This window comes from Neofelis nebulosa, chromosome 6, assembly GCF_028018385.1.
Source record: "Neofelis nebulosa isolate mNeoNeb1 chromosome 6, mNeoNeb1.pri, whole genome shotgun sequence".
Taxonomy (NCBI): Eukaryota; Metazoa; Chordata; class Mammalia; order Carnivora; family Felidae; genus Neofelis; species Neofelis nebulosa.
The window spans coordinates 37,802,266-37,813,887 of NC_080787.1; the positions used below are offsets into that span (position 1 = coordinate 37,802,266).

The window sequence follows — 11,622 nt, forward strand, 5'->3', positions numbered from 1 at the left end:
GCAGAACATAGGGTGAAGGAGGCCCCAAATCGTAGAGACCTTAGAAGGGAAGGCAGGAGAGATAAATAACCTAACTGCCCAGAGGCCCTGACTTCTCCGTGCCTCTGGGCGGATGCCCTTGAGAGCGCCCTTCCTCGCAGCCTTGGCCTCACAGAAAACTGCTGCCAGAGGAGGGGCAGGGACCTCACGCAGAACGTGGGGGTGGATGGACTCAGGAGGAGCCCTGGCAGGCCTCTCCCTCACTCCTGCTCTCCCCACTCACTGCCTCTCTGCTCCAAGAAGTGTCCCCAGACCTCTTGTTCCAATCCTGAGAGGTTGGGCTGGTTCTGGAACCTCCTGTTTCCCATGCCAGTGATTCCTTAGTTAATTCAGGATTAACCTCCTTTTTTGAGGCCCCCTTTTCACATTAAAGATTTTATTGCCCACTTCCCTCTCCTATGATAGCAGCTGTATTTCTTTGAACCTCGTAAAACGCGTATGCGTGCACACACGCACAAAACTAATCTATGGTGTACAAATCAGATCGAGGTTGCCCCCCCCCCCGGGGGGCAGAGATTGACTAGGAGGGGGCACACGGGAATTTAGGGGTACTGAAAATGGTCCAGATCTTGATCTAGGTGATGGTTGCACAGGTATATACACTTATCAAGTCATTAAGCTCTAAACTTAAGATTTGTGCTATTACTATATGTAGATTATACCTCAATGAAGTAATGCTAGTATCTAAAAGACACACATACTTGGGGTACCTAGCTGGCTCAGTCAGTAGGGCATGTGATTCTTGATCTTGGGGTTGTGAGTTCGAGCCCCAGGCTGGGCGTGGAGCCTACATAAAAAAAAATTAAAAGACACACGCAGAGAAATATATAGAACAGACATGCTCAGTTTAATCAATTATAAAGCAAGCACCCGTGTAAACACCACACCCTGCACCCATAGGTGTCCCTATGTCGTTAGTCCACAGTGTTGGGTGTAACCAAGTGGCTCCCCTTGGACCCCAACACCCACAGATTGGGCATCTCGGCTGCAGACATCATGCACTTCCTGCTTCTCAGACTTAGGGGGACACAGACAAAGGTGGGGTGGAACCCATGGGCTTTGGAACCTAGAATTTCCCATCAGCACAACCCCAAGCTTGACTACAACTCCTGTTCTGGTGAGCTGAAGGAACAGAAAACACACCCATTTCCCCTTTCTGGGAGGGGGGTTTCCGTACTGACCTCCCCCCCCCCCCGCCAAGTCTTGGCTGGGGGGTGGGGGATGTCCCCAGTGAAAGTCAAGGAGAACTGTGCCTTCCCTGCATCCATGCTAAAAATAATTCCAGGCAGGGCTGCTGCCACTGAACAGCAGGAAGGACAGATTCATGTTTTGCTTTAAACCTAGAAGCAGCTCAGCAGTTGGGGGCGAGGGAGGGGTGGGAGAGGGAGGCTAGGGATCTGAGAACCCTGGCAGTACTCTCCCCACCCCCATCTCCCAGCTGCAGCTGGTCCTCTCAGGGGTGCCTGGGAGGGGGGTGTGAGTGCGAGAGAGAGAGAGAGAGAGAGAGAGAGAGAGAGAGAGAGAGAGAGAGAGAGAATGTGTGTGTGTGGTGACAGGGCCTCCCAGCAGAGCAGGAAGCCTGGGAAGGTTGGAGATGGGTGGGGAGGGGTCTCTGTCCTGCTAACTGGAGCGTGCAGCCTGGAAGGGCACGAGTCACGTACTCCACGGGGTCCCCACCTCCTCTGAGAGGAGCTCTGTCCCAGCAGCCCACACCACGCTCCTCTGCGGCCCCTGCCCGCCTGCAGTGTGGTGCCTGCCCCTCGGGGGCTCCTGGCACACACAGGGCTGAGGATTGTCACTTCACAGTCCCCTGCTCTGTCTGGCTTCTGCTCTGCCCAAAGAGATGGGGAGGTCCTCAAGGGCGGGTGCGGTCCAGTGGCGAGGAATTTCCCTGGAAACGGGAAGTACAAGATGTGTCAGTGTGGGATCCCAGCTCAAGGAGTAAGCGGCTGAGTACAGGGAAGAGGCCCCCCTGGCCGCCCTCTCCTGCTCTCTCTCCTCCCACTGCTCCCCTGCCTGGCTCATGCTTCAGAGGCCTCTCACATGGCAGCAGGACCATTCTGTAGGTGACCTCAGTTTCCCAAGGTAACAGTACAAAACTATCATGAATTGAATGAATTGGACGTGTGCCATGTTCCAGGCACTGTACTGACTCTGACATGGATTATCTCACTTAATCCTCTCAGCAAGCCTCAATTATCAGAATTATTACTCTGCCTGTTTACAGATGATGAAACTGAGGCTTATGGTGATGAAGTGCTTGTCCTAGGATCCCACCGGTAGTACGTGGCAGAGACGGGGCTCAAAGTCACGATTTGGGACAGAGAATGTCCATGATGGATATCTAGAGAACAACGAGACAAAATTTTGGAAATTGGATCTTCCCAAATGATTTAGGACACACGGTTGCTGTACTTGATACTTTGGTTTAAACAAAACAAAACGAAACAAAACAGTGGCTTTAGAACCAAAATTTGTACCACCAGTTATGATTTGGGCCAAGAAATGTAACCATTCTGAGCCTCAGTTTCCATCTCTACCAAATGGGTACAATAATCCTTGCATAGAATTGCTACAGAGTAATGAATTTGAACCCAACGTTTTTTTTCTAAACCTGGAAAACACCATGCTCCTTACTGCCTCAGGGCCTTTGCCTGTGCTGTTTCCGTTTTTTTGTTTTTTTAAGTTTATTTATTTTTGAGAGAAAGAGAAAGACACAGAAGGGCAGAGAGAGAGAATCCCAAGCAGGCTCCGTGCTGTCAGCCTGGAGCCCCACACAGGGCTTGATCCTGCAAACCACAAGACCATGACCTGAGCCAAAATCAAGAATTGGATGCTTAACTGCCAGAGCCACACAAGCACCCCACAAGTGCTGTTTCCTATACCTGAACCCTCAGCCCGTAGATGTTCACACACACTGATTTGTTCTCATCATCTTAATCTCAGCTCAAACTTAACTTTCCTTAGAGCAGCCTTGCCTGACTACCCGGACTACCCCATTCCCCTCAATTGCATTGCTCTGTTTTGGGGATCTGAAATTATCCTTCTCATTTATTTGTTTTATGTGTTTATTTGTTTATGGCCTATCCTACCTCTCCAACTGCCAAGGAGGTAAGTTTCCTGAGAGCGAGGATCCCTGTAGGGTTCAAGGACCCATTCCCAACGTTCAAAGCAGCACCTGGCAAACATCAGAGCTTGCTAAACATTTATGAATGAATAATGATTGTGCTTTAAAAACAGCATTATTTTCCAGTGTCTGACTCTCCCACAGGCCTCACTAAGCCAAAGGGCAGTAAATGTGGGTTAATGAGGGCTCAAGAGAGGGCTTTGGGCCTGGCCCAGGCCCAGCCCCAAAGCTCCCAGGCTGCGGGGAGCCATGAGGCTGCTTGGGCTTCCGGCTGCTCCAGGATAAAGGTCAACCCTCTTGCTGGAACATGAGGTTCTGCACCATCTGGGCCTGCCTGTCTCTGGCCTCATCTCCCTGGGTTCCCTAACCTGTACTCCATGTCCAGGCCAGACCAAACAACTCAAAGTGCCCACCGGAGAACACAGGCTGCTTCATGCCAGTGTGCCTTTATAGACATTATTCCTTCCACCTGGAATGCCCTGTACCCTTACTTTGCCTGGCTAGCTCCTTTCAGACTCGCAGACTGGCTTCCCCAGAGGGGCCCTCCCTGACCCCTCTGGCCACCCTCAGTCCCCAACTTCCCAGGGCACTAAAATGATCTATTTTTGTGCACCTTCCCGAGTAGGCCAGAGATCCCTCAAGGGCAATGACCAGATTTTGTGCCACCAGGATAAACCACAGTAAGAGATTAACAGATGCTCCAGCACAGTTTTTAGACTTTGGGCCCCCAGGAATTAACACAATTCCTGGAGCACACAGTAGGTGTTCATTAAGTACCCACTGAACACGTGAGCCTCAGCAACCTGACACTGGCAGAGCTGGAGGCAAGGGGAAGAGCGCAAGTGGGGGTAGGAATGGAAGATGCTTCCTTGGAAACAAGTCGATGTCAGTTGGGACCCTAGGAAACTTCCCAGGAGAATGAACACATAAACAGCAAAAAGAAAAGCAAACACAGATGGATGGAGGCTTATAAACAGGGCTCTCAGTGAGCAAAGACAGAGAGAAGGATGAAAGAGGAAGAACTGGGCTCCGAGGGGACAAAATGTGCCCATGAGAGCCGCAGAAGACAGGAAGCCAGAGACCGGGACAGGCCGACTCACTACAGGATGTCTGGTGCCCTTGCTTCAGCCTCTGGGGGTAGATAAGGGTGGCGTGGACAATGTGGTCCCTTCCTACGGTGGTAGAGCTGGGTGAAAGGCCACATGTCACGAGATTTTGGGACGTCTTGGGAAACTCTTCCTCTCTTAGCTCGGAAGAGGCCCCGTGTTATGAAACGAAGCACCCGAGATCGCACCGTCACAAACCAAGTTTCTTGCCTCTGGGTGAACAACCCAGCTGCTCTTGCCTCACGTTTCCCATCGGGAAAGTGACTGCTCTTCTCTTCACGGTAGAGGAACGTTAAGATCACGCTGAGTTGGGACATGTAGGTGAAACGTACGTGGCCTGACACAAACCCCAGGGATTGACATGACGGTGGTGATTTCTCCCAAAGTGCTGCCATAAATGGGTCCTAACAGAGACCATGCCGCCATGTCGCTGGGTGCCACAGACAGACCTGAGTTCAGAGACTCAGGCTCTGGTTTTTGGATCCCATGCCAGATCAATACAACAAGGCAAAGTTTATTCCCAGGTGAGGGGGTGGTAAGTGGCAGCAGGCATGCCAGTTGGCAGAGGGACAACGGAGGATGCCCTCAGCCAGCAAGCCTGACCATCCAACTCTGCCATTCAGCCTCCTCCAGGGCCCCTACACTTCCAGCCTGTCAAATGGGCTGAAAACAGTTATACCTCAAGGCACGCACGGACTCCCAGGAGGCAGAGTCTTTGGAATCACTTGAGAAAGAAGGGACTGAAACTGAGGCTTGAGCAATGGAGGACTTAGAATTTAGGTGCATGGTCTAAGCAGCCTAGCAGACCATTTAGAAATGCTGGCATTGGCGGCACCTGGCTGGCTCAGTCGGTTGAGCGTCTGACTTTTGATTTCTGCTCAGGTCATGGTCCTGGGGGCGTGGGATGGAGCTCTCTGCTGGGCTCTGCACTGAGTGTGGAGCCTGCTTGAGATTCTCTCTCCTTCTGCCCCTCTCCCCCGTTCATTTGTGCGCGCTCTCTCTAGGAGGAGGAGGAGGAGGAGGAAGAGGAGGAGAAGGAGAGGAAGAGGAAGAGGAAAGGGAAGAAGAAAGAAAAAGGAGGAGGGGGGAGGAGTAGGAGGCAAAGAAAAAGAAGGAGGAGGGAGAGGAGGAGGAGGAGGAGGAGGAGAAGGAGACGAAATGCTGGCATTGATGTCAGACAAATATGAATCCCAGCTCTGTCACTTCTCTGAACCTCAGTTTCCTATTATTGTGAATAATAATATCACAAATTCCTAGGGGAAGAAGGCCAGGTCAGTCTCTGAATGTTGAAGCCACTTTGAGGAGGTTAAACTGGTCATGACTCAGAAAATCACTAAGTCACCAAGTGTCAAATTCCATTTCAAGCTTCTATTAGGAATGTGTGATTCCTGGAGGGTGGGGAGGGTCCGATTCCACCCCCACCCCCACCCCAGGCCCACCTCTGCCGTGTTCTCTGCGACTGATGGGGGAGGATCACAGATTAACAGGTCTGCCAAGCTTTGGGGGAGGCAACTTAAATAGAGCCTTCAGCTCACTTGTCCAGCTGGGCTTAAGAATATTGCTGAAGTGCTCGGGAAAATAAGAGTGGCAAGGAACAGAGGATGGACCTCAAAGGCCCGGAGAACCTTCAGACCTAAATCGGAGTCCATGACCTTGGAGGCAGTTGCAGGGCTGGGTGATGGGAGAGAGAAAGGGGACTGGGGGTTTTACCCTTTTGGAGTCCAGCTTTTCTCCTCCAGGGTCCTCTCTGCACCCCCGCCCCCACCACAAGAGTTTGGAACCCAAGGACTGATGCTTGGTGGGGTCCAGACCCCACGTGGGAGGTGGGCAGATGAGAGCAGGGGTGACTGACTGACAGCAGGATGCCACAGCTGAAGAAGAAAGTATAAATATAAAGCGGCCAGTGTAGGACTGGACAGAGGCCATATGAAACACACGGTACATTCCGGCCCCAGCGTAACAAACTGTACCAGCCTTTTGGAGAGCTGGGAGCAGCGTGGAGGGGAGGGAAGGGAGCAGAGGTTCCTTCGAGGTTGGCCCTGCCTCCTCCTCCCCCACTTCTCCCACAGTTTGGGCACCGCAGGGAAAGTCCCGATGTTCCTTTTGCAACCACAGGAAACCTACTATCCCTGCTCACACTCTGTACCCAGTGTTCCTCTCAGCAGCTCCAGACGGGGAGGGAGCAGTGAGTGGGGGAGGGAGAGAGGGCTGGGGGTTTAGGCAGCCACAGCAGTCCAGATAACATGAGGGGAGGTGGTAAGCGTCGCGTGGCCGCCAGGACGCTAACTCACAGACTCCCCGGCCCATAAGCGCTGCAACAGGGGTACAAATGGCGGTGAGGTGTAGGGAAGGAAGTGCCTTGCCCAAGATCACACAGCCAGTTGTTCACCAGGGTGGGACCAGAGTGCATACAGAGCTGGGCAGCTCTCTTGGGTGTAGCGTGCAGGCGTGGCAGGCCAGGGAACAGGCAGTGCCCGTGAACTGAGGGTGGGGAGCCCAGATCCAAGGCTGCCTCTATGCTCTGGTTAAGCTCTGGGCAGGTCTGGCTTGGGCACCATCCCCTCCACTCCTTCCAAACCTACCCCCCTCCCTCCACCTAAATATTAGAGATAATGCATGTAAAGTGGCTAGCATGAAGGCTGGTTTGTGGTGATGTCAACCAGAATGAGTCACCTCCACGCCTCCTCTCTCCTCCTCCACACACACAGCCCAAGGCCTAGAACCTCCTGGGATCTTTCTCCCATATCACCACCTCCTTCCTGAGTCCCTATAGCTCTTAACATTTGGTACTCACCACCTGCTGGCTTGGGTTATTATTTAACCTCACGAGCTGTGTGTTTGTCTCTTCAACTGGTCTGCAAACTGCCCAAGGGCAGGAAATCATTTCAATACACCCAACATTTACTGAACATCAACTCCAGTGCCAAACTTGGCCTGTGGGGGATGAGCTCAAGTGATGGGGGGGGGGGGGGGGGGGAGGGGGCTCAAAGAGGCAGACTTTGTTTCCGCCTCAAGGACTTTTTAATCTGGTTAGAAGAACAGGATTAGTAAACAGATCACTAGAATACGAGACAGGCCACACGCTGTGCCGTGAGAAAGGTACAGACTGAATGTGCCGGGCATTGGGAGGGGAGAGGAATCAGATTTGGCTGGCGCTGTTTCAAGCGGGCTTTCTGAGCTGGAGCTGAAGAGATGGGTAGCCTCGGAGCATGGGCACCCCTGGCAGCAGAAATGGCACAGCACACTGCGGAGGTTGGAAGGTGGGAGACGAAAGGACTTTAGGAATTGTGTCTTCAACTTTCTACTGACATCGTTAGCACGACCCAACAGAGCCTTCCATATGGTATGCTCAGTATGTCAGCCCTTTGTCCCCTCCTTGGTTTGGAGACGGTGGAACCTTCAGGAACTGCACTCAATGACGTCTTTCTGTAGATGGATGGGTAAAGAGAAAACGTGGCTCTGAATAAATCCGGGTTTGGGGCTGGAACAAAGGGAGGGGTCACGTTCCAGTTCGGGGTCGTCTTCTCCACCCTGCTGTCTGCTCCCGGGCTCTTCGTACTGCCGGCGTCCTGCCAGGGGTTTCCCAAGCTCTCCCAAAGGGCTGGGCTTGGTTTGCCAGCCCTTGGGAATCCCTGGAGTCTCCAGGCTGGTGCGAAGAGCGGACGGGGAAGAGGGTCCGAGGCACGAGGAGGAGGAGGCTCCTCGTGGCGGGTGGGGGTGGGGGTGGGGGGGATCGCTTGAATCGGCCCCCCTCCAGCGGGCTTCCGTTGTCACGTGACTGCATCCCAGGTCTTCCAAGTGTGGGGCTGGCGCGCTCCCAAGCTATCCTCCTCCAGACGGGACCGAGCGCTAGCGGGGCTTGGGCGGCAGCCTGGGCGGCTCCTTCTCCCTCGAGGAGCTACCGACACCTGCCCCCCCCCCCAAGTGTGCCGCTCGGGCCCCACGCGCGCCCGGGCTTCCACAGCAGGGCTCAGGTGGGGGCTGGAGAGGTCTGGGTGCTGTACGTAAGGCTGGCGCCCGGGCTGGGCTGCGGGGCCCCGCGGGCCGGGTGCGCGTCGCCGGGGCTCCGCACCAGCCCCCCGGCCGCCCCTGGCCGGGCCCCAGCGCGCACTCGCAGGGCTGCGGCGGCGGGGAGGCTGCGCGCCGAGCGCAAGCCGCGAGCACAAACAGGGCGAGGAGGCTGGTGTGAGCGCCTGGGCCCGGTGCCAGCGCGCCGGGGCTGGAACACAATGTCCCGAGCGGGCGGGCGAGCGGGGAGCGAGAACAGCCTGACTCAGCAGCTGGGTAAGTGGGTGTGCTCGCTCACCAGATCAACCGCTCTTGCAGCCTGCGGTCAGCGACGACCCGACTCTCGGAGGCTCCCTCGAGCCCGGGGGAGGAGGGGGGGGGGTGCGGGCGTACCGCCGGCTCCCCGGCTCCCGCCCCTGCCTGCCCCTGCCTGCCGCGCGGGACCTCTACGTGGCCCCTGTGAGCATCCCTCTGCCTTCTCGCCCCTGCGTTCCAGCGTCGATCGGCCCCCCAGCCCGAGCTGAGCAGCCTCGGCCCATCTGGGAGGGGAGCTGTCCTCCTGCCCCCCTGGGCAGGTGTGGCCCGGCCTGCAGCTTCTGTGTACAAGGCCCGTTTTCCCCAAAGCCCACCACTCTGGGAGGCCCCTGGAGGTCTTGGTGTGGGGGATGTAACTCATAGCGGCAGATGGAGGTAGAAATTTGTTCTAGGGTGGCGGGGAGCACAGGAAGAGGATGCTGAGAGAAAATGGGATATAGGGCAAGAAGATCTCCTCCACCTCTGTCCTTGGCTGACCCAGAGTTTAGAGTCTCTTCCTGTCCCCTCCCCTCAAAACCACGAGGCCCCTGAAGATTTCCTCAGAGGGAGGGAGAAGCAGGTGGGGAGGTGCTTTGAAGCCTGAGACCCTGCTTTTCTGCCTTCCCCACCCTCCCACCCAAAGCCACAACAAAGACCCATGAATCCTGCCACCCAGCCACAAAGCTTCTCCTTCCTCTGCTGTGCCTGCTGTCCCCTGTGGTCTGGTAGGGCCTTGGTGAGGATGACAGCCCAGGGCAGGACTCTTCCTGGAGGTGGAGACCTGTCCCACGCCCCAGCCTCCTGGGGTGTCTGCAAGGTGCCCCAGGGGACACGCTGTGCCTGGCGTGTGCCAGGGCTGGCAGGGAGGGGCTCCGTCCTCTGCTGAGTTCCAGGAAAGGCCCTGGCAGTCAGCACAGGCCTGGGCTCCAGGGCCTTTGAGGGTGGGGCTGGGGGAGGGACCCCAGGCAGCTGAAGTGCCTCACCTGGGCCTCATGCCCCTGGGCCATCTGATGGCATCTCTGGCATCCTCTGAGGAAATGGATGCCAATGCAGGCCTGGGCCACGGACCCCCTTCCCACACATAGAGTCATATTTCCCACATGTGTGCTCGCCCAGCCAAAGCTCACAGAATCTCCCAGCCAGGAGGTACCTCAATGTTGTCAACTCCAATCTTCTACCTGGTATATGAAATCAGTCCAGGATATCCCAGGCCAGTGATGGTTCTGGAGCTGTTTGCACACCTGTAGTGACAGGGACACTCTCAAAAGACAGCCCACTGGCCCTTCTCCAAGTCCAGTCACCTACAGTACACTTGCCCTCACATGGCCTGGAAGTGACTGAACTCATCCTCCTGTCCCTCACACCAGCTCTTCCCCGTTACCCACTGTGGGCTCTCCCATCCCCCGGACTCACCACCAAGGTGGGTTAATTTTTAACTATTTTCTCTCCTTCCCCATCCTGTATCTGATCCACTACCAAATTCTTCCCTTTGTTGCTTTTATTACAAGATGTATCGTTCCTTATTTTTCACATTCACCGCTTCCTCTCTATCCCTATAGATTCCACCTTTGGCCCAGATTCCCACAGCCTCTGTCACACTGCCCTTTCTGACCTAGGATTTTCCTTTCTCCTACTGGAATAATCTTTCTAAAACGCTGTTTAGTGTGTATGTTTTCAGCTTCAGCTTCCTCAAACGCTGGGCATACCAGCTGTTAGCCTGTGTGCTCCATAAGAAGGGACCCAGATTAATTCATGGTGCGCCCAGACCACAGAGTCCAGCCCTGGGCCTGTTACATAGCAGAAGGGCAGCAAATGACCTATCCACTTGGTTGTGCTGACTTGGTGACCCCATTACCCTGGAGTCTGTTGGTTCCTCATGCTCGCTCAGGCCCTTTTGTTTTGAAAAGTCCCTATTTTTTATTTACCAAATCTTCAGAGAGGGGTGGGGAAGGGAGAAGCTGACATCCAAGTTAGCATCAGGGAGTTTGTGCGAGGTGCCAACTACAAAGACCTTGAGTGTACAGTGAAATGAATGAGTGCAGCTGCCTGCTGGGATCCTCTGCTTTGGTAAGACACAGAAAATCACTGAGGAGGGTGGAAGGCAGAAAGGTGAGTGGGCGCAACGAGTGACTGGGTTTACAGACCGATCTTTTCACCATTGGAGATTGCAGCCTGCCTAACTCTGGGTCCCTGGTCTGATGCCCGTGGATTGTTCTCTTTCTTGGCAGCAGATCATACACACACACGCACACATACACGCACACACACACTTTCTCTCTCCCTCCTGGTGATCCTGACCCCCAACATTTCAACATCTACCTCCTGCAGGAAGGCTCTGATACTCTACAAGCCATTTTGATCATTTTGTCAACTTCCCTCTGAGCCCTGTGAGCTGCCTTCAATCTCTTCTCTATTTTATCGCTTACTTATGTCCCGTAATATTTTCAACCCCATTGATTATAATCTCTTTCATGGCAGGGATAGTATCTTTCATTTATTTATTTAATATAATCTATTTCTTTAGAGAAGGGAGCATGAGATAGGACACTTTGACTTTGGAGGCCACATAAGCCTGGATCTGGATTCCAACACTTAGCTGTTTGGCCTTGGACAACTCTCTCAACCTCTGAACCAGTGTCTTCATCTGTAAAAGTCACTAGTGATAGTTACCTTGCAGAATGAGGGGCAAAGATTACAGAGAATACAAAGGGCCCAAAAAAGTGCCTGTTGCATAGTGATCAGACAATAGTTGGTCTTCATTCCTTGCACGCTGGGAGCCTTCCCTGGATTGGGGGACAAAGTTCCTTAACTAGCCTTCCCCCCCATACTGGAACACTTTTTAATCATTACACTGGTTCCACAGACGTGACCCGGGGCGCAAGGCCATCCTACCCTAACTAACAATAACGGGTGAGGGCAGGGTTCAGACCCTGAGCCACCATAGCCCAGCGCCTAAGCATGGCGCCCAGCAGAGCTCAAGCTCAATGAACGTTTGTTGAATGAACAGAACCGGTCCTCCCTTCGGTTTCTTGCAGCATCAGCGAGTGA

The 11,622-nt window shown here is 54.2% G+C and overlaps 1 long non-coding RNA gene across 2 annotated transcripts; it reads right to left on the bottom strand.

Annotated features, from left to right (window-relative positions):
• Positions 1-865: 865 nt before the first annotated feature.
• Positions 866-10,283, bottom strand: LOC131514098 (uncharacterized). Of its 2 annotated transcripts, XR_009262931.1 has the most exons (4): positions 9,725-10,283; positions 7,067-7,698; positions 2,252-2,383; positions 866-1,930 (listed from the first exon to the last, which is right to left on the bottom strand). It is a non-coding gene; the product is annotated as an uncharacterized LOC131514098 (long non-coding RNA). The 2 variants fall into 2 exon arrangements; XR_009262930.1 differs by lacking the exon at positions 9,725-10,283 and having other exon boundaries at positions 7,067-8,569.
• Between the last annotated feature and the right edge of the window lie 1,339 nt (positions 10,284-11,622).